This window comes from Lissotriton vulgaris, chromosome 4_1 (genome assembly GCF_964263255.1).
Source record: "Lissotriton vulgaris chromosome 4_1, aLisVul1.2, whole genome shotgun sequence".
NCBI classification, from domain to species: Eukaryota; Metazoa; Chordata; class Amphibia; order Caudata; family Salamandridae; genus Lissotriton; species Lissotriton vulgaris.
Window position 1 is genome coordinate 1772100264 of NC_141691.1, and position 22941 is coordinate 1772123204.

The 22941-nt window shown below is 44.3% G+C and overlaps 1 protein-coding gene across 2 annotated transcripts in view; it reads left to right on the forward strand.

Moving 5' to 3' along the window:
- Window positions 1-22941, forward strand: part of RIMS2 (regulating synaptic membrane exocytosis 2) — a 1859827-nt gene that overhangs the window by 1749061 nt on the left and 87825 nt on the right. The gene's annotated exons all lie outside the window — the stretch shown is intronic.

Here is a 22941-nt window from a genome sequence, read left to right on the forward strand (position 1 = left end):
TTGGTTAGATGTATTCGCCACCGAAGAGAACGTGCAATGTCATTAGTTCTGCGCGTTGGAATTTCCAAGGCAGCACTCGCTCGGCGACGCATTTCGTCGCGAGTGGAGTTGCGGTCTGTTATACGCCTTTCCGCCTACACCACTTCTGCCCAGAGTGCTGAAGAAGATCAAGTGCGACCGGGCCCAAGTCATCCTTGTGGCTCCGGACTGGGCTCGAAGGTACTGGTATCCCGAGCTACTCAATATGTCAGTCGGTCCCCCGATCTGTCTGCCCCTTCAGGAGGACCTTCTGTCGCAGCAGCAGGGGACGGTCCTCCACCCGAACCTGTCCAGTCTCCACCTCTATGCTTGGAGATTGAGCGGCGACAGTTGAGGCCATTTGACTTGCCTCCTGAAGTCTGTAAGGTTATTCTGGCAGCCAGGCGTCCCTCCACAAAGTCGGTGTATGCCTGCCGGTGGAACAGATTTGTGGCATGGTGCACAGCAAAGGTTGTGGATCCTCTTTCTGCCCCTCTTTCTGAGGTTCTTCTCTTCCTTCTTTCTCTTGCCCAGCAGGGCTCTGCTCTGGGCACTATCAAGGGCTACCTTTCTGCCCTTTCCGCCTTCCTAAGGCTACCTGATCAGCCTTCTTTGTTCAAGTCCCCCATTGTCACTCGTTTTCTGAAAGGCATCACACACATGTTTCCACCTGTCCCCTTTGTGATGCCTCAGTGGGACTTGAACCTGGTTCTAACTTTGGAGTGGAGTGGAGCGGAGTGGTGTGGCTCACTGTTTAGAGGTGGCAGACCAGTATGCAGAGAATGGCCTGGGACCAGGGTTCAATTCCCGACGCGCAAGGTTGTGGACCAGGGTCAAAACGGACTCGATAATTCTCGCCTCGGTGCCTACTCTAACCAGGGAACACACTCGGTAACTCTGGGCATTAAGCTTGCTTCATCTCTACAACGGCCCCCCAGAGACGCCGGGGATGCCTGGTTTCACCTTGGAGATACCCAGAAAAGGGACCATCTCACAGGGAAAACCAGGACGGGTTCCCCAGCGGTCTTCAGCGCCAGGATACTCCTTAGGGTCGCAGTGCGTTTTACAAGTACACCCACATTTACATTTACATTTACTTTCTTGATGTACGCTCCCTTTGAGCAACTTCATTCTTTTCCTCTCCGTCTTCTCACTTTGAAGACAGCCTTCCTGGTTGCCATCACCTCTGCCAGGAGAATGAGTGAGCTCCAGGCTCTGTCTTGCAAACCTCCTTTCCTATCTGTACACCCGGACAAGGTGGTGTAGCGTACAAGACCCTCTTTCCTGCCCAAGGTAGTCTCTGCTTTCCACATCGGGCAGTCCATCACCTTGCCCTCCTTCTTCCCGCCTCCGCATCCCTCAAAGGATGAAGAGTGGCTCCATCATCTGGACCCAAAACGTGCGCTTTCAATCTATATGGATCGCACACGCCAGTTCCGGGTGGATGACCAACTCTTTGTTGGTTACGTGGGTGCGAAGAAGGGACGGGCGGTGCATAAGCGGACCATCTCTCGGTGGGTTGTCTTATGCATCAAGGCGTGCTACTCCTTGGCTAGAAAGGAGCCTCCAGTTGGGCTGAGGGCCCATTCCACTCGGGCCACGGCGGCTACTACTGCCCTGGGTCGGGGAGTCCCCCTGCAGGACATTTGCCAGGCGGCTACGTGGGCCTCGCTCACACCTTTGCGAGGCACTACTGCCTGGACAGTCAAGTCCGGAGGGATGGCTTCTTTGGCCCTTCTGTCCTCCAGGACTTTCTGGTGTAAGTATTGGTTCGCAGACCCACCACCGGGGTTGGTATTGCTGGGGTATCTATTCTAAGGTAAGGAATCTAATACTAACCTGTCTCTTTCAGATGAACAAGTTACTTACCTTCGGTAACGATATATCTGTAGGAAACAGTAGTTAGTATTAGATTCCTTACCGCCCCACCCATCCGCCCCGTTCTGCGACCTGATACCTAGGGTTAAAGTCATCCCCTTTTAGGGCCCTAGTTTCATGGCACCAGTGTTGGTTCTAGCATGGCTCTGCGTATCTGGCGCGGAAAAGCTGTGTCTAAGAACTGACTTCAGCGCGCATGGGCGGCGTCTAAGTACTCCGACGACGTCATTCCGGCGCAGACGACGCTGACGATGGACGCGGAGCCAGAGACGACGCCTAACGACGCGCAGGGGTATTGCTACGCAAAAGTTTCCGGATCCAGTCTGACGCCTGGGGATATTCTAAGGTAAGGAATCTAATACTAACTACTGTTTCTTACAGATATATCGTTACCGAAGGTAAGTAACTTGTTCGTTAGACACCAAACCCTTGATTGTTTATGGTTTCTACCATGACAGAATCCTTTTAAGCTACTGTGGGCCTTTCAAATGTTGTAGCACAATTGAGTATTTTAGCTTCTTGTTATTCTCTTCAGCCCTAAACTATTTTAGCATAAAGAGACTGTACGATTTATCTTTAAATGGTGGAGATTAGATATACTGTGTAATTGCTGATTTGTGCATTTGTAAAACCAATGTCTGGGCAATCAAGCTCAGATTTAAGTTAAAGGGTAAGAATCAAGGTACGCAAAAGAAGGACTCACAAAGTCACCTGTGCAGGCGCACGTAGAGATGTGTCATGGTCCCTCCATTTCCACAAAAATGCAAAAAAATGTGCTTAGTTTTCTGGATTGTCTGCTCTTATGGCACTATATCCCTGCTCTCTAGAGGGATGTATCACTTTCATGCAACCCCGCAAGCGAAATATACGGTGTATCAACAGAGTGGTCCGTGGTAGTCCAGTAGGACAGCTGGTCACAGTGTGAAGCAATGTTGTTGTCCAGCATGAGTGCAGTTGCCTTGTATGTATTTGAACATCTTTGAAACGGGAACTGGATAAAACATATCTGAATTGTTGCTAATCCAGAAATTTGTTGATTTCGTTCTGTAGTCTTCAAGATAGAGGACGACTCTCTAAGATGACAAGCAATCCATAAATATGCAGTAGAAGAAAGTGCACCTTACTCCTACACAGGGTCGGCGCCCAGTGCGACAATAATTTTTGACACCCCCCCCCCCCCTCCCCCCCCCCCACACCCAATGACCACCATCTCGGATTCTCTCACTACCACTGGTCAAAAGTGCCCCACATCTCTCCAATCATACGTTATTGCTAAATATAGCACTCCCCCCCCCCCCCCCTGAAGTTAAGGCCCCTTGCACAGGTCATCACCCAGTGTGGCCGCACCAGTCGCACTGCCCTAAAGCCAGCCCTGCTCCTACATTACAATAAGGCAGCAGACGGAAAAAATGTCCCTACTATTGTGTGAATTGTCAGTTGCACATTGTTACCAGATATGTGTGGCACACGGTATTTATTGGCCCTGGCGCAAAGCTCTTTTTTAGAATGTAATTTGAGTGTTCCTTATCAGTAGTCCATATTCCTGTTACCATCATGGAAGTACAATATGTTGTTTTTCTCATACTCACTTCTCTGCTTGCCTCAGCATAGATTAGAGAGTGTTGCCATAGACACGCACAGACAGTCTTCATAAACATAGCCTTTTCCTGTTAATGCCTCATCTGGAAAAAAACAACTACAAGTTCCACGAGAGCAAAATGTGCATTCCCCTTCCCATGATGTCTTAACCCAATTGCAGGCTTCGCCTCATTAGGCAGGTACCTGCTTGCTTAATGGATTTCTGCAAATGAATGTCACATTAGGGTGTAGAAGGTGGATGTAAAGCAGCCCACCAGTAGGCCACCATTCAGCCCAAAGCCATTAAATATTTGTGATTTATGAGGGTCCCTTGTCACTGCAAGTGGGGACATCATTTTGTGTTGTGCCACTGAGGAGCGACACAATCAATACTCTGCCCAGAGCACACTACAGCTGCAATTGGTGATCAGATTGTAGTCATGATGTCTGAAGTGATCCTGTGGTTTTCCAGTTCTACCTGAACCCGTGAAGAGTGCTTGCATCGGGATTTGCTCTTTCTGTATTGTTTGACAAATCACCAGCGTCTTGTGCAGTGGCTTGGTAGGCTGGTGCCTATCCCGAAGGTTGATTAGGAAAAGATACCGCACCCACGCATCACAAGTTGCGACAGATCTGGGTCAGAGCTACTCCAAGCCACTACCTCTTTTCATTCTCCAACTTTCACACTTTCTTTTTGTAATTGTGAATGCTACAAATCTTCCTCTTGCTTTTGCAAATTTTTTTCTAGGAATTACCAGGTAGAGTGGTGGTGCTGAGTATGGCAGCATTCATAAGGGTTATAATACTTTTAGAATACAATTGGGTCTATGAGTCTTCAGTCAATCAATCACATTCGCTAACAAAAAGACATTGACATTCTTACCCAGAGTTTTCAGTTGCGTACAGCCAAAAACTCCAGTTGAAAGTAAACATCTCCGAATTTTGATGCTGCTACTGGCCCCATTGGAATAAAGTGGCCACTCTGCCCACCCTTACTCATTACTATGAGTAAGGGTGGGCAGAGAACTCCGCTCCACCACCGGAGTGTGTGGAGATTTGCCTACTTCATGCTACGCTGAGTATAGGGCAAAACCCTGATTCCACAGCAGAGTAGAGTTAACCAGCCCTCCCCTGCTAAAGTGGCTCCCTGTCTCCACCCCCCAAATAAAAAATACTTAAAAACTAATTAAAAAAGAAATAAAGTCACTTACCTGTACTACGGCATCCCCCGGCTGCCCTCCTCCTCCTCACCGTAAATCATGCACAATTCTCGCAAGATGTACAGTGAGAAGGAGGAGGGCAGCCCGGGGACGCCGCAGAACAGGTAAGCGACTTTATTTCTTTATAAATTATTTTTTAATTATATTTTATTGGGGGGGGGGGTGGCGGGTGACGGAGCGGAGCGGAGTTCCACAGAATTTTTCCCAACTCCATGGACCTCCGCGTAGTGGCATTAAGCCAACTTCACCCGGGGTTAGTAATGAGGGCTTTTGTGCAATCTTCCATGAATTAAATATGTAGCAGATCTACTCCTGGTTCATTTAGTAAAATCGGATGCTGCGTTCATCAGACCAGGTTGTCTTGAAGGGCCTGGTAATGTGCCTCTTGGATTTTGGTGCATTTAGGGGCCGATTACTGTGAGTGTCGGAAAGCCTTCGACCTCAAGCTTTCCGACACTCATCGTCGGTTTCAATTCTGACCGGCTGATTATGTTATAGCCGGTCAGCATTGAAACCGGCTGGTCATTCCAACGGGCTCCAGGAGCCCGTCTGTCACTCTGAAACTGGCCCGTAATCCAAATGGAAGGCATTTCCGCCTTCTGGATGACGATGCACGGATCCGCCAGGGTTTCCATGCCAGCCTTTCTGACATGGAAACCATGTTGGAAAGTGTGTTTGGGGGCCCCTAGTAGGGCCCCCTTCTGTTTTAGGCATCCAGTTGGGGGCCTATGGTGCCCCCTTGTTGATCCCTACATCTTGCGCCTGCCATGGGGTGCAGGTATTAAACAGACCTCCATTCCTCTATGGGAGCTTGTGTTACGACCAGGTACACATCATGATTAGGTGGTCGGTACCACCGACCGGAGGTCAGTTGGTCCCGTTTCTGCGACGTTGCGTCCACGCGACATCAAAATAAGCCCCTTAGTCTCATGATGCTCATATATGTGTATATGCATAATAAAGGCAAAACCGCAGTTCTGGCAAGCCTTTCTTTTATGTACTTACCTCAATGCCCACTTTTGGTCATTAAGCACTTTTTTTATCACTTGTAACATGTTTTTTGTGGGAGGTTTCTTGCAATCACACTTAACTGTAATGTTAGGTCTTTACATTTTTTTGTGCATATGTCGGCAATCACCAGGCCCTTCAAGAGCTTGCTACATCTTCCTGACAGTGGACAATAATGTGATGACTGTTTCATCTTGAAAGAGTCTTCTGGCCGTCAGTGGTTCCTCAGGAGCAAGAGATGGAATTTGGTAAAATAGACAATACTTTTCAAGAACTGTTTTTTTAATAAGGTTCCCTGCTGGTGTCTGCAGAAAATATATATTTTTCAGTATTTATCTTCATGTATTACAATGATGACTAAGCAAGGCACAACATATCACAATTTAAATAACTAAAACCACTGTACCTGAATGTAGTGTTATACTATTTTGTCCTGTAATGCCTGCTTCTCTCCCAGCTATGCGTGCTTGCACGTTGGCTGGTGGGAGGAGCGGGTCCTCAGGGTTCGCCACAAAACATGGATGGATAAGCACGTCAGGTGCTTCTTAAGATATATAGATGATGTCTTCATCATCTGGAAGGGTAGCAAACAGGAAGCTTTGCAATTTATTGATGACATCAATTATAATTCGCTTAATCTTCACTTTACGGCTCATATCAATGAAAATTGTATCCAATTTTTGGATGTGGAGGTATATGTCTCTAATGGAATACTAAACACCACCCTCCATAGAAAAAAGACTGCTGGCAACGCCACATTGCATGCCTCGAGCATGCATCCTAAACACACAATCTCAGGAATCCCCTACGGGGAAATCCTTAGATTAAAGAGAATTTGCAGCTCTCCCTCTGATTTTAATGCCTGCTTGGAAGAACTCTTGGCCAGATTGAGGGCTAGAGGTTACTCTGAGCGGATATTAAATACAGCAGTAAACAAATCTCTGTCTAGATCTAGGGAGAGTCTCTTCCCTGACTCTACTTTGGAAACCGAACCTCCTCTCATTACTACACCCCAACTGGAGTGCCCACGTCTGATCACTACGTTCAGTAGAGAAGATAGAAAAATCAGGTCAATTTTAAACAAACACTGGCCGATTATCATGAGCGACCACATTCTTAACACCAGGTTGCCCTCTTTTCCTACTGTGACGTTCAGACGAGCTAGAACCATGGGCAACCATCTGGACAAAGCAGCACCTGAATTAAAATCTAAAGTCCCATGGCTTCGCCCGTCCAGAGGTTTCTTTAAATGCTCCAGTTGTAGGGCTTGTAAGTTCGGAGTCACTACTACCCATTATAACACCCCGTTCAGTAAAGTTGCCAAAACCATCAATGGCAACTATAACTGTAAAACTGATCATGCTGTGTACGTTCTGACGTGCACCTGTGGGCTTAGATATGTTGGAAGCACTAAGCTCCAGGTGCACACTCGAATTTTACAGCATCTCAGGGCTATTCTTCATAGTGACCCCTCTTACCCTGTCGCCCGTCACTTTAAACGAGTGCACAACAAAGATCTCAGTTGTTTAAGTTATTTTGTGATAGGGGCAGTTCCACTATCAAGAAGAGGAGGAGATCGTGAGTCTCAACTCAGAAAAATGGAGTCTAAATATATATTGGAGCTCGATAGCCGTTGGCCAAACGGGCTCAACAATATTGAGGAGATGCATCACTTTTTGAAGATATATTTGGCTTCGCCAGCTTCTGATATTATCTTTATCTGTGTCCCGGTTTCTGGTTCTTCTAGTTAGGTTCCCTATTAGAAGTCCCTTATATTTGTCCCATATTCTGCAATTACAACTGGTGAAGCTTACATCGATTCTCACCTATGGGGACATAATTTATGCACTTTACTTGGCAATTATTAGGCAATAGGCATCATTATACATACATTTTTCATACAGTCCTATTCACATATCACGTACAATATTCTGATGATAGTCAATTTTGTGATATCTTTTAATTGTACAGTGATTTTACTATTATGTGGATATCATGTATAGAATTTTGATATTGTTTTGACTTTAGGCTTAGTGTTGCACATAGATGTGTAAATATGGAATCGCACAGATATACACACATGTAAATATTTATATGAGGGTTTTTGAGTTGGGTGTGTATATATAGTTAGTGCCATTTGTGTTATTTTGTATTGTTCTTTACCAACATATGGTGATTGGTAATCCATCAGAATAATCACATCGATATAACGGGCTAGGTATGTGGGGTGGTGGGTATGAGTGTGGGTGTGTGTATGTAGGTATGTATATATATGAATTATAAATCTATTTATACATATTGTCATTTTTAGCTTCTTGAAAAAATGGTTCTTCTTTTTCTATTTGACCTTTTAAATAGAAATAATTATGGATTAGGATGATTTAGATGAATTTATGTATATAAACATCGAGAGATGATGCCTAATTGTTGATTACTGTTCCAGTGGTAGTTCCATATGTTTCCGCTAACTCTTGCACTTTATCACAATTTTTTATCACTTATGCACTGTTTTGTACACGCACTTGATATTCTTGCTGCTAAATATACTGAATTGCTTATTTGCACACAACAGATATATTTTTCTATCCGGATTTTAACATTGAAGAATTGCACTGAAACATCATTATAATTGAATATATGTTGATGTATTCGGATGGTTTCCTGGATTTAACCAGTTATGAATTCTTGCATTTTCATTCAGCAATGGCAACTATGTATCAGCGGTAGTGTGTTGTTACTGTCTATTACCAATCACATGATCATGGTGGGCGTCACCAGGGGGTGGCGTCTATTTCACTGCATACACGTATAAAAAAGCATAATTGATTGTAAACATGTTGCAGCGTGAACAAGGGCTTCCCGCCCGAAACGCGTCGCTGGTTCTGTTTTAATCTTGAAATAAAATACCATCTTGCTGAATTGGCTGGTCCGGTCCTCTTCCTTGTTGGCGTGGAGGCGGTGTCTGCGAACGCAGAGCAGGCTGGGGAGGAACCTTTCTTCATATATATATATATATATATATATATATATATATATATATATATATCCAATAACAAGAGTCCAGTGAAGTACGCTCTCAGGAATCAAAACTCAGGCCAGAAGTATATTGCAACCTTGGTTTAATCACACAACTAGTGTGATTAAACCAAGGTTGCAATATACTTCTGGCCTGAGTTTTGATTCCTGAGAGCGTACTTCACTGGACTCTTGTTATTGGATAATTAATTTCCGGTGGCTCCGCCGGAGTGTACGCCACTTGTCCATGGGTCACCACGTTGCAGCAGGAGCAGCTTTGTAGTGGATATATATATATATATATATATATATATATATATATATATATACATATATATATATATATATATATATATACATATCCCAGTGGCAGTTGCCACTGGGGGAGTTATAGTTATGATCGTGTTTAACCGTACAAAACCAACGAAATGCACCTGTTATAGTTATCTCAAATATGTATAACTTGTGCCCTAAGGTAACTATTACCTTAACTTTATCTAGCTCCCTTGCCATGCACTGCTAAGTACCCCACATACCTAAGCAGGACTTCCGCAGGGACACGTTTTTGTTCTGAATGTCCCATACATGCGTCTTCACAGAAGAATTGGACTACTTTTATAACCTCTCATGAGTGGAGCATAATAGGAACTCAACCCCTACTAATAGGAACTCTTAATTCTCTTGAGGCAATGCTGTGTGATCCTGCATAAATAAATAGATGGTGTTTAAAACGTTTTATTTTTTTTAAACTGAGCTGATACTTACAAAGAACCCCCGATGATATCAGTAATGCCGAAACACGTGTTGGCTAGAATGGAGGCATAATGAAAGAAGATTCCAGAATACCGTCAGTGAATTACACATGATAGTTGTTTTTCTTTGGACGACTGGAAGGGAACAGTACTCTGGGGCCTATTATTAAGAACGTCTGTATGTTGAACTTTAAAATCCTTTGCTGCATTTTGCAAACCATTTGCATCCTTTTAGGACCTCTTCCCTCCCCTTGTTTATTATTACCCTAGTAACACGTAATAAGAAAACTTCTATTCTGAGTTATTTTCTTTGGATGCCTGCATACTCTTTATATTTCTGAGGTTGGTTTGCTCGCATTATTCATTATATAAAGAATGAACATGTTGATGAGTAGAGCATTACAAGTGCATTCGTTTCTTTAGTTGTGGGGTAACCGGCCTGCATTATGCACATCAATCATTTTCTAAGAAAACAAATATTGCTTTATCTTTTGGGCAAAGTTAAGTTGTAGTTTGGTCCCTTTTTATTCTGTACACACTTTAATTCAGAGCTTATTTTACTGTAATTTGAGTGAGTTATAATCTAAAACAGAGCTTTTCAATGCTCTTAAATTGTGATTGTCCTTCTTAGGTATAATAGTTATTTTGAAAGAATTAGCAATTTTCAAACTAGCTGATCAAAATGCAGACCGGGCCCAGCCCGTTCTTTTATAAGCAGTTTGCCTCAATGATTCGTATTTATTATGCTGCTTTTCATTGCCAAAGAGGCAGGGTATGATTAGAGCCTGGGCTTTCAAAGTCAAAGATCTCATTTAAGCCCTGACATTTGCTTTTCCTGAATCCCCCATAGTCTGATGTTAATGCAATGAATTCTGGAGCGCTACAGCTGACTGAACAATTCCTCTATCACATGTTTCAAAAGCCTTCTTTCTGTGCTTTCTTAACAGGGCCAATGCAGAAAAACCGAATTTGGTACTATGACTTTCAAACCTATGTAAATAAAAAGTTGCTTTGTCAACGTTTTCTTGTCCTTTAGCTTTTACAATTATTCAGTTGTTGGCTTTTCATACAAATTGTAATGCACGTTTACAGTTGCCAGGTTCATGAAAAAGTAGCACGTCTTGTATACAAGAGACACAAGAAGCTTATCTCCATCCCTGGATTCACTTTACTGTTTATGGTGATGCAGACTATACCTTTCCCTCTTCATTGTTTATTATTAAGTACCCTGACTGGGCCCTTTTTTTCTTAGAGGGACGCCCAGATTGCAGAAAAATAACAATTCTCTTCTCCTAGTCCTGCAATCCTAATAGTCACCAACTATTGGCAATCTAAAATGTTGCTTTGTTTGAAGTATTCTGGGTTTTTGGGCTTTATTGTTGCATCATTCACTGGTTGTCCCTTTCAAGGAATACATGTATCTCCTCTCACCTCGTGTTGCTTGTATTCTCTCGATTCTGTAAGTTTGACCAAACCCAGATACAAAAGCTGTTATTTGTCCCTTCTATGGCCATTTTCCGCACAGTAAAAATTACCTGGAATGTCCTGCTAGACACAATATGTAAGGATACTGCCTTTCCCAAAGAAAAATCGCTGCCATTAGTTCACATTTTAAGACTCCGGAAAGACTTCTATATAAAATTGCCAATATTCATTTTTTACATGACCTTCCTGTTTTTTTTTTTATCAGTCAAGTATTATTAAGGCAGCTCTAGAATACATTTTAAAAGTGCTTTCTTCTTATATTTTCTGTTTAAAGTATGTACTGATAAGGAGAAACAATAATAGCTCCCTGAAAACACAGGCCAAAAAGACGGCTGGCACCTGTGTGGGCCTACTTCGCTCAGCCCGGAAGATTCTCCCCCTACTTCCGACACAATCCCGAAAGTTGCTCATTCAGGGTCTTATCTTATCTAGATTAGACTACAGTAACGCCCTTTTTATGGCATTGCCAGAATCCACCATTAATATCCTTCAGCGCATCCAAAACGCAGCAGCTAGGCTGCTGACAGGCACCTCCCGGAGAACATCGGCTAAACCAGCACTCAGAGCTCTTCATTGGTTGCCAATCCGGGAAAGGATCAAATTTAAGGCTCTGTGTATCACCCATAGATCCCTTCAGGGCAAAGGGCCCCCTTTGCTTGGGAAAATGCTCTATCCTACAAAACTACCAGGTCCCTGCGCTCATCCCAAGGTAACCTGGCCACTGTTCACAGAGTTAGGAAGGCCCGCACTGGAGGGCGACGTTTTTCGGTCACTGCAGCAACCTTGTGGAATTCCTTGCCAACTTGTCTTCGATCCGAACCGACCTACATGAAGTTTCGTAAACTCCTGAAGACACACCTCTTCCCACAAAAGCCATAAGTTCACCCGTCATCCCCCTGAGCTTCCCCTCCGACTTCCACTGCACCCTCAGCGCTGGGACGCTCCCAGGCAGCCATGAGCTTTATAAATCTTTTTTCATTTCTTGGCAATTTAACTAATTTTTGTGCCAGCCAGGACATTACATTACTTGTCATGCCGGTAAAAAACACGGCCAGGTGGCAACCCTAGCAATGTACAACTATTGCGCTTTCCCTATAAAGGTGAAAAGTTTTCTTTTTCCTGCATTGGAAAAATAATCTATGTGGCTAGAGCTGCAATATTGTGTAGTAGATCAACCTCAATGTTCAGCGCCAAGCTATGGGAGTAGCCACAAAATAAATGACCCCACCTTAATTTTGAAATTCTGAACCGAATGGCAGTGAGTCGGGCACACGTCAGGTGCTTTCCGGCGGGAATGCCAACACCATTGTGTCCCACAATGCTTTTTACACCTTAAATCTTTATCCATCCAGCCAAAAATCTGTCCACCTCTCTAATCTCCCTTCCTTCTCTGCATCCATACTTCCTTCACTTCCCCTATCCATCTTCCAAAATATTCCTTTCTCCAGTCATCTTTGATTCTGTCCATCCATCCATCTTTTGCCCACGACATACATTCTTTCATCCATCATTCTATCCTTGCTTCTCTACATTGGTTGATCGATCATTCAATCCATCCATCCTTCTTACCATTGATCAACGCAGGCATCCCTCCGTTTATTCATTCACCCATCTCTTGATCCAACTATCCATTCATTCACCCCTCCTTCTCTCAGTTCACCCATCCTTGTCTCCAACTATCCAGACTCTTTACACCTTTTTTTCAATTTTTCTTCCCGCTCATGTTCCCCATTTGCATGTGTTCCTCCACCCCACAGCTCCATCATACTAATGCATTTCAGAGGTATTTATCGCTTCTTTGACTTTGATTAAAGATACTGCTCATAGACAACATTCTAAAGATGTTATGTTACATATGCTAGCCAGTGGCACCTCCCTCCCTCGCTCTAATTGCTACAGTTAGGGCTTTCCTGACAACTCGGTAACGTGCGGACACTAGTTAGTGATTGAGTGCTCTACAAAATTTCTCCAACAAAAGAGAATAAAATACTAAAACGAAATTTAAATAATTATACATTGTCTTATAGTTTTGTATGTGTGGTTTTGTTTTTGTGGACTTATGTTAGGTCACAGAGCCTTAAAATGATCACCAACCCACGAAAGAATGCGATGTTTGAAAACGAGAGACAGGTGAAGCAGCTTGTAGGCGATGGCTGGGATAATTCCTGGAAGCCTTACCTACAATAAAGAAACATAAAGGAGATTTATTCATAGGAAGAAACTATTGTTTCTACACTGGTGACAAGATAAAAAGACTACCATTTTGACTAGCAGTTCGAAATAGTCTGTCCTAGGAATCACAGTGAGCACCTTGTGTAGAGACCAGTACCTAGAACCAGTTCCACGTTAAGTGTTGCAACGATATTAGGCACCAGGTGTCACTTGGTGTTTGACATGAAACTGTAAAATCTAAAAATTAAACTTGAGTTGTTATTTGCCAAGCAACTGGCCATCGCAGTGCGAGGCCTTGCATCAGGATTTTAACTTGCGTAGCTAGGCGCGTGTCGCCCGTGTATATCGGCTCACACACTCCTAGTATGACCATGTCTTCACCTCGAGTCTGCTACATCGAATTCCATCAGCTGCAGAAACTAAAGTAAGATGCTCCCCACCTCATAACAAGAAATGTGGTGGCCCTCACTGGGTTACACACAGGAAGGAGCACCTGAGTTGAAGTTGGAGATGACTCCCAATCTCAAGACTTATGATTCTAAAGCCAAGTCTATTCTTATAACTGATGCTAATGGGAATGGCCTAGGTGCTGTGTTGGTGTAAGGTGAGGGTACAGGTGAAAGAACTATAATGTTTGCATCATGGTGTCTTAAAGGAGCAGAGACACTGTACTCCGTCATTGAGAGGGAGGCTTTGGCAATTTACTGGGCTGTAAGGAAAATTAAGATGTTTCTCTGGGGAGGGTGTTTACGGTAAAGACTGATAATAAACCTTTGAAGGAAATTTTCCATAAGAAAGGTATTGATGCGGTCTTGAATAGAATTACTAAGTGGATTGTAGCACTTCAAGAGTACAGATTCTAGGTGGTGTATTTACTGGGAGCTAGAAATGTGGTGGCTGATTCATTGTCCAGATTGGTTGCGGACAAAGGTTATGATACAGTGGAAGAAAGCATGGAAGTAGACTTGTATGTGTGTGAAACTAAGGATTCGTGTTTTCAGAGGAACAGTGCCAGTCAGCAACTGAGAGAGACGAGACGAGGGTCTTCAAGAAATATTCAGACAATTTAAATCTGCCTAGGGTCAGAAGAATGATTTGAATGAACAATGTAAAAAGTATTGGGAAGTGAGAGAAGAATTATCTGAGAATTAGGGTTTGATGTTTAGAGGGAGAAGATTAGTTTCACCGGAGGCAATACGTGCAGATCTCCTGGTGATTGCGCATTACGGACATTCCAGGATGACCAAAACTAAGAAGCATTTAATGATGGTGCTTTCGGTGGCCCGGAATTGATGTGCAGGTTCAGATATGTGTGACGGATTGTGTACAATGCATGATTAGTGATAAAGGTCTCAAGGCTAGGGTTTAACCAATGACAGGAAGAAAATTACCCAAAGGTCTGTGGGAAGAAGAAGCCCTGGATATCTTGGGACATATACACTCCAAACGGGGAGCTACGTATGTTTTGGTACTGTTTGATATGTACTCAAGGTAACTGGCGGTTAGGTGCTCCAATTGGATTGAGACAAAGCATGTAATAGGTTTTTTGAAAGAGCTCATCACACAGGAAGGAGCACCTGGGTAATTACTAACAGACAATGGTGTTCAGTTGATCTCTAAAGAAATGGAAATGTTCTTAAAGAAATATGGAATTCAACACAAGAAGATTGTGCTGTACCATCCTAAGGCCAACGGAATGGTTGATCATTTTAATTGTGTTCTAAAAGAAACCATAGAACTGACTAATGACACTGGTGTGAGTTGGAAAGAGGAGGTGCACAAAAAAGTGGTAATGTATAGTTTATCTCCTCACCCAGTTACAAGAAAAATGCCTTTTGAGGTATTTAGAGGGAGAAGGCAGATAAGTGTGGTGTCTCAGACTTGGGTAAACGCCAAATGTCTGTAGAGTGAGGAGGGTGATGGAAGTTGGAGCGAAAAGGAAGTGAAACCCTTAGAGAGAAGGACAGAGTGGTTCAGTGGTAAAAAGAAAGTGAAAGTCACCAAAGTAAAGATTAGTGATTGGGTGAGGGTCGGGAACCAGGCAATAGTCAAGGGGAGAAATTCTTCAGTCCCATTATGGTGGTGAAATTATTTAGAAGTGCAATGAAAACAGCAGACTCGAAGATTTGGAATCTGTACATAGTTGTTGTGGTGAAAGGTGTTGGAGAGCATGAGGAAATGAAAATGAGGAAGGGTGGTGGTGAGGAGTGTGGCCTGAGAAGAAATAGTCAAAGAGTGCTTAAGACACCAAAATATTTAGAAATGTATAGTACAATGTAATAAGTTGTCGTTTTTTGTAATCATTACTATAATATGCCTGTTGGTTCTGAATTTATTTTCTTCATTGTATTTGTGTATGTTTGTTAGAGAAGGGAGGTGTGTGGTATTTGCTTTAGTGGAAGTGTGTTAGGTCACAGAGCCTTATGTGATCACCAGCCCAGTATGTTCCACAAACGAATGTGATGTTTGAAAATGGGAGACAGGTGGAGCTTCTTATAGGTGGTGGCTGGGAGGATTCTTGGAAGTCTTACCTACAATAAAGAAACATAAAGAAAACCTCAGAGATTCAAGGAGATGTATTCAAAGGAAGAAACAATAGTTTATACGGTATACATTTTCAAATGTAGAGAGTTATTTATGTTCTTGAGATTGAGTAGAAGTTATTGAAAAATCAGTTTCATAAAATGAATGTTAATGATGTGGTTACTTTACCTTCAGAACTTTTGTGAATATGCTTAGTTTTTCTCATACTGTCTCCCCTCTTCCTTGGAGTAATACAACAAAAAAGTGTTCGCTCGCGAGACCTGGTTAGTAGCACCTGATCTGGAGGGGTTGCTGTTACTGAGGACGGGAAAGAGGAAGTGCCTTTAATGTCTTCTGTTTTCAGATGGATACTTCGTACTACATATTACTCAGCATACTTCCCAGGTACCAGACTGGATCCAGAAACATTCTCCATTAAAGCTCTTGTACCGTGCTAGGTTGCTCTGTGCCATCCCATAAGTAGTGGAGTGGAGCTGCATATATGGATTACCCCTGCACGCTGATGTGGGTTCCTTTGTCTCTACACCTTTCAATGTGGATCTGAAGCTCCGCTCCAAAATTCATATGCCTTCCAACAATGCCTGAAATAGAAATCCAGTGTGCTAGGGAGCAATGTCACCTTCTAAAGCTACGGGTTTCAAACCATGCCATGACTGTAGGAAACTGATGTTGGTCATTGATCAGCATGAGGCGTTGTTCTGGTGTTTATGCTTCGGACATGACTCAAAGTGTGTGATAACTGTGCCCTCATGCACCAGAAGGGGACCCAGGATCGAAAAGAGAAGTTGCATGTTTCTGGACTTAAGAAAGACGTTACAGGAGTTGCATAATTTCTGCTCTGGCTCGGTTCCACTCCAGGGTCTTTTCCCATGAGAATTTCACTTTGCAGTCAAAGTCCTCTATAAGTCCAAAAAAACAAACATAAAAGCAAAGGACTCAATCCCATCCTGCAAGTCCATATCGCGGAGAAGGTGCAAGGGTGTCACAATGCCAGTCAGTCTCCCACGGGTTCCCTGGACACAGAGGGAATTCCCCAACTATTGCTGGTGCGTCCTGAGTCTCCCCAGCTATCAGTAATACATTAGCAGATAGAGGCCTTATAGAGGCCATGCTTAAGATGTTTGGCACACTTCCAGCACCCTCTGTGTGCCTTCAGTCACAAGCGAACCATTGTATACCCTATGTAGGGTATGTTGCAGTTTTAGTTCCAGGGTGTGAACTTGTGTGTTTTGGGGGTCATTGTGGAAAGCGTAAGAAGAGCTGTTGTGGCTGTACTTTCCTAGGGCGGTGTCTTTTACCCAATGGTGTACCCTTCTTTGGGTATGGGAACTTTGGTCCTAAGTCAGAGTTTGGACATGAAGTAAGCCTGTTCTTGGAAAAAAAAGGTTCCAAGATCTACAGCAAGGATGGCCGAATCCATCTTTTGGAGTGAAAGCTTCAAGAAGGAAAATGAAATTTTTTTTTTTTTTTTTTTTTTTTTTACATTGCTTATGATACTGGGAGAGGACGAAGAATATCAAAGGACAAAGATTCTAGCATCTAAACAGGAGAGGGCAAACAATGTCAAGGAGAAGTGAAGGAGTCCGGAATAGTGGCGTGGAGTCTAGAGACTCCGAAACAGGAACAGTGAGTTCTGAACTGGGTCGGTGAACAAGGTAGAGTCTAAAACCTATCTGGTGTCTCGGGACCGGAAAGAGACATGGATTCCAGTGTCTAGCTGGGAGAGGACAAAGTTTACCGTCAAGTGGCCGGGACTGAGATTGTACTGATGGTGACTCCAAAACTTGGTAAAATCTGAATTGGGACTGTGAGCCCGGAAGCATGTCAATGAAGCAGGGTGAGGATTCTGTGTCGGAACAATGTTGACAGAGATGTTTCAAGTTGATTAAAGAAGAAAGTTAAAGTCCCTGTTTCAAGAGGTAAATTTGAGACTGAAGGGTTTCAAGATCTTTCAGGCCTAAGGATTTGTGACAGCGAGTTGTTACAGAGAGGTTCTAAGAGGAACCAGGACTACGAGCTATTGTGTCTTGTTGTTAGGCAGCTCATTAGCTTGTATTTTGGGAGTCAATGTGGAAAGTGTGTGGCTGTTCTTTCCCATGGCGGTGTCTTTTACCCAATGGTGTACCCTTCTTCGGGGAGGGGGTGGGGCCAGTCGGTACCCATGGTATACTCTATGTAGGGCGTGTTGGGGTATAAATTCCAGGTGTGAACCTTGTGCAACGTTTGTTGTAGCTTGTATTTTGGGGGTCAATGTGGAAAGTGTGTGGCTGTTCTTTCCCATGGCGGTGTCTTTTACCCAATGGTGTACCCTTCTTTGGGGAGGGTGTGGGGCCAGTCGGTACCCATGGTATACTCTATGTAGGGTGTGTTGGAGTATAAATTCCAAGGTGTGAACCTTGTGCAACGTTTGTTGTAGCTTGTATTTTGGGGGTCAATGTGGAAAGTGTGTGGCCGTTCTTTCCCATGGCGGTGTCTTTTACCCAATGGTGTACCCTTCTTTGGGGAGGGTGTGGGGCCTGTCTGTACCCATGGTATACTCTATGTAGGGCGTGTTAGAGTATAAATTCCAAGGTGTGAACCTTGTGCAACGTTTCTTGTCACCCTGTTTTGTTGTGTTGTTGGTGGTTAGGTCACCGAGTTTGTTAGTAAATGTTGCATGTTTGTGAGAGATCAACACCAGGTGTGTGATGACGGTTTCATGGGTCTCTTCTCCTTTTGTATTCTTTATTATGAGGTTGCACTGACATTTGGTGTCTCATTCTAGTCTGCAGGGCCATTTCCTCTGATGTACTCTATCTAGGAGGGCTTGTGTGTTTTTCCTGGTGTGTTTAACCTTTTGAGCGTTTTGGGGGTCAGTGTGGAAAGTGTTTTGAGAGCTGTTGTGGCTCTACTTTCCTATGGCGGTGTCTTTTACCCAATGGTGTACCCTTCTTTGGGGAGGGTGTGGGGCCAGTTGGTACCCATGGTATACCCTATGTAGGGCATGTTGGTGTATAAGTTTCATGTGCAACCTGTGAGAGTTGTTGTTGTTGTACTTTCTTATGGTGGTGTTTTTACCCATTGGTGTACCCTTCTTTGGGGAGGGTGTGGGGCCTGTTGGTACCCATGGTATACCCTTTGTAGGGCACGCTGTAGGTTTGGTTTCAGGGTTTGAACTCTGTGTTGTACCCTTCTTTGGAGAAATAGTGTTAGAAGTTAGTCAATCTCCAGGTTAACCATCCTGTGCTGCCGTGTGGTGTAGTCTACTTTGGAGGGTGTGGAGTTGGTGAATAATCAATACCTATATTAGTTCTCAGGTTGACTGGTTTCGTTTTTCTGAAATGGGTTGTAGTGTTAGTGCTGCTCTTATTGGTCATTGGCCATGTCAGTTCCCTGGTTGTCTATCCTGAGGTGTACCCTGTTTAAGGAAAGTTGTGTTATTTACCAGGCTTAGTTCCTTATGTTGTTCCTTATTTTGAGGGGTCTTGTTTACACTGTCTGTGTGTCCGTAAAAAGGGAACTGTTGGTTTCTTTAACTTTCTTGGGGTATGTTGTGTTTCTCTCAATCTCTAAGGGAGTGGGATGGAGTGTAATGATTTTTCGGATTTATCTTGTTATTGTACAACATGGGGTAGGTGTTGTTTGAGTGTTTTGTTTCACCTCACTCTTCTCTTTTCATCCTGTGTCTCTGAATACTCTTTTGTCTTTGTGGTTGTCGTTGCAGTCTTTTGTATTGTAATCTTCGTTTTCCTTTATTTCTTTTCTTTTCTATAAAGGAGGGAGATGTGTTGTACATTGATTCTTCATGTAATATGGTTGTCTTTTGTCTTAGTCCTTTCTTTGTGTTTTCTTGTTCTCTGTCTACCACAATGCCTATGTATGTTCTGACTTCTACCTGGAGGATTCCACTAGTGTCAGTTGGTGGTCTGGTCAGCTGGCGAGGTTTTGTACTCAGCTGTGTCCTACAATAAATCTACATGTAATCTACTAGAAGTATCCTGTCATCACTTACCATCCTATTTACAACACAATACCTCTACCTGGGGAAACACACCATCTGAAGTTACGTTGTGTTTTTGGCTCAGACTTTGAACAGGATTTGCCACCAGAGGGAGTTGATGATTGTGGGTAGTGGAATACTGATCTCCCCCTCATTATCAGATTACCATTTTTACGTGGACTTACAAGAGTCCAGTGAGCTTCGAACATCTCCTGATACTGGGTTGGACTCGCCATTTGGGCTGCCAGTGGAAGAGAGTGCATCATTAGTAGTAGTGGTCCAATGGGCAGCTGCAGTCCTGAAACTTCACCTTCCTTCAGTCAAGACCAGTACTTGTCATTATGGAGATTTTGCTGTCTGGACCGCCCATGTCTGAGGCCTTCTCTTAAATGATACCCTCACGGATACCTTGATGGGCACTTGGTGTGATGCATCTCTCTACCCCGTTCTTTCCCACTGGTAAATGGGCAGGTGGCCAGTAATAACAGACAGGCGCATGACAACTCTGATTTTCTCACTAAGCATCCTACCCCAAATATCCTGGTGGTTTAGGCTTTAACCAGCAAGATAAACCCTAATTAATTTCCCACTACTCTCAGACTACTGGATAAAGAGTCCAAGAGAAATGATGTGTGTGGAAAACGAATGTTCTCTTTGGCTAGCCTGGCAGTTAGATCAGTAAATGCAGTATGTTTGTTGGATCACTATACACATGCTGGCTAGGACATGCCAGCAAGATCTTGCCGGTGGACCCCACAGACCTCTGGCTCAATTATTCATGGTGTTCATGAAGTGGCAGAATATGTAATGTTTGCCTGCCTTGGTACTATTAATTGCCTGGGAAGGGCGGTTGGCACCAGTGTTGTTCTCTGTCACTGCATATGCATGCATTCCACAGGATTTTCTGGAGATGTACAAACCTTGCTCATAGATATGCCCTTTGATGGCTCTGTTCTTTTTGGTGAAAAAACTGATTATGTTGTGGAGTGCTTTAAGGACAGTACAGCTACACCATGATCCCTGGGTGCTTTGACCCCTGCAAGCAGTTCCCACATAAGCTCTGAAAATTCAGCAGCTACTCTCTCATGGCTGGCATATAGAAGGTGAAAGTTGCCACTGCAACAGCCACCTCAGTCTTTTCGAGGTGATGGGTGTCAGTCTGGCAGCTATGCACAGGCCAGTAAGGGCAGCAGTCCTTTGAAACCTCTTCCCCTGCTGCAACAGCCGCTAAGCTGCTTTAGTTTGCCCTTAGTGGTGCATACCAAACCTGTACTGGCAGGATTGAGTATTTCCTCCCAGAATGGCAATCCACCGCATACGACAGAGTGGTCATACAAATTGTTCAGCATGGCTATGCCCTATCCTTTCTTTTTTGCTCCGCCAAATGTTTCCCCAACATCTGACTAACTTTCAGAGGAACACCTCTCAATTCTGCTACATGATGTGGGATTGTAGATCTCCAAAGGTGCTATTGAGAGTGTTCCAGCCCCTTGTCTGGCTCTGAAGTCCTTCCTACCCCCATTGAGATGGGGCTGGTGCAGGTTCTCACGGACAACACTACTGTCGTGTGGTTCTGCAACATGCAGTGCGGAGTGAGTGTCAGGAGACTTTGCTCCTCCGGTGTTGGCTGGAATGTAAACCATTTTCCTGATCGCAAACCTCCTGAGAGGGTCCCTGAGTGCCAGACCAGAGGAACTGAGAAGGCAGTGTCTGGCAGGTCACAAGTGGCATCTGCATCGGGAGGGCCTCCTCCAAGGGTTGAGAGAATCCTGGGTATACCTTTTTACCACTGTTAAGAATACAGTGTTGAACATTTTGCACATTGGAGTTTCTACAAGAACATTTGTTAAGAGATGGTTTTCGGTTAAAATGGATCACTAGACTCCTGTACACCTTTCCTGTGCCTCCCACTCCTGCCCAGAGTTCTGAAATATATCAGGAACGAGTAGGCCCAAGTCATCTTAGTGGCTCCGGATTTGATTAGGAGAGTATGATATCCAGACCCTCTGGGTGGGAGTCTCTGCTCTGTGATCAGGCTGGCACTACCCTACAACTTCCTGTCTCAGCATCCTGTGCTCCTCTTCCTCCTCTGCTGTAAGCTATGCTATGCTATGCTATAGTGATTTATATAGCGCACGGCTGCCTCAGCAAAGGGGCGTCCCGGCGCTGCGGAAGGACAGAGTACAGTGAGGTGGAGACGCTAAGGAGGGAACTATTGTTGAAAGAGGTGTGTTTTGATAGCCTTTCTGAAGACTAGGAGATCCTGAATCCCGCGGATAGCTTCAGGGAGACTATTCCATAGCTTGGCCGCTAGGAAACTGAAAGAGCGGCCGCCCACTCTAGCCAGTCTGGTGCGGGGGACGATCGCAAGATGCTGCCCCTCTGACCGGAGTGATCTCCTAGGGATGTACTCTGACAGAAGTGGGCGAAGCATTGGGGGGGAGGAGGTTTTAAGAATTTTGAAAGCGAAGCACAATGCTTTGAACTGGACCCTTTTGCCCACCGGGAGCCAGTGCAGTTTCTTCAAGGTTCCCGATATAGAGGAATGGCGCGGGAGACCAACCAGAGCCCTGGCGGCCGCATTCTGAACTCTTTGCAATCTAGTGATTTCAGCTAGGTTAGCTCCCAATAAAAGGGAGCTCGCATAGTCCAGTCTGGAGAGAATGGTCGCCTGGATGATAAGTTGACGAGTGCGGCAATCAAAGAACTTCAGAATTGGCCTGATGTTACGCAAAACGCCAAAGCATGTGGCGGCAACTTTTTTGGTGTGGTGCGTGAACTTTAAAGCAGAGTCCACCCAAACTCCCAGGTTTTTGACACATTCCTTAGGCGTAGGGGGAGGGCCTAGCACATCCGGCCACCAGTTGTCACCCCAGGACGAGGTGTTTTTGCCCAGGAGGAGAATCTCCGTTTTACCGGCGTTAAGTTGAAGGAAATTCGCCGTCATCCAGTTGGTGATGTCAGTGAGTGTCTGTTTGAAGTGTTGAGCCTCCAGACCACTGTTGTCGTTAAGTGACACCACCAACTGGGTGTCGTCGGCGTAGGAAACCAGGGCAAGTCCATTTCTTCTGGCTACCTCTGCCAGGGGGCGGACATATACATTGAACAGGGTGGGGCTCAGGGAAGAGCCTTGCGGCACTCCCTGTCCAATGTTATGTTCCTCCGAGATGTAAGGAGGGGTAGAGACTCTAAAAGACCTGTTGGAAAGGAAGTCTCTAAACCATTCCAGCGCTGGCCCTGTGATCCCAATCTCCTCCAATCTCGACAAGAGGACCTCGTGTGACACCGTGTC